The 324-nt window shown below is 52.2% G+C and overlaps 1 protein-coding gene across 1 annotated transcript in view; it reads left to right on the top strand.

Moving 5' to 3' along the window:
• Positions 1 to 324, top strand: part of gna14 (guanine nucleotide binding protein (G protein), alpha 14) — a 14,501-nt gene that overhangs the window by 13,233 nt on the left and 944 nt on the right. The window lies entirely within an intron of this gene.

Here is a 324-nt window from a genome sequence, read left to right as displayed (position 1 = left end):
ACGAAGCAGAGTCCAGCCCGGGGTCGTCACATGTGGTTGCCACAAGCCCGCCGGACGCTCCTTCGTTGAATCCACCGGCCACGCCGTTCTCAAGCCCGCCCGCCACCGCTCACTCAGCCCGCCGTGTGTTTCGTTGTGAAAGCGAAACTACTTTGTTTGGCCTTCCAAAAGAGGACACGACTAGAAATCAGTGGTTAAGTTGTATTTACTACACTGTTCCAGAACAGTTCAACCCAAATATTCAGATGTGTCCAGCGCATTTTATGGAGGACTGTTTCCTGATCCTGGAAGAGTAGACTACAATGCCGGCTGTTCTGAATCACA

The sequence above is a fragment of the Sinocyclocheilus rhinocerous genome, unplaced genomic scaffold (genome assembly GCF_001515625.1).
Source record: "Sinocyclocheilus rhinocerous isolate Xijiao unplaced genomic scaffold, SAMN03320098_v1.1 scaffold847, whole genome shotgun sequence".
Taxonomy (NCBI): Eukaryota; Metazoa; Chordata; class Actinopteri; order Cypriniformes; family Cyprinidae; genus Sinocyclocheilus; species Sinocyclocheilus rhinocerous.
The sequence above is the reverse complement of the archived record's forward strand: the minus strand, read 5'-3'. Positions and strand labels throughout refer to the sequence as shown.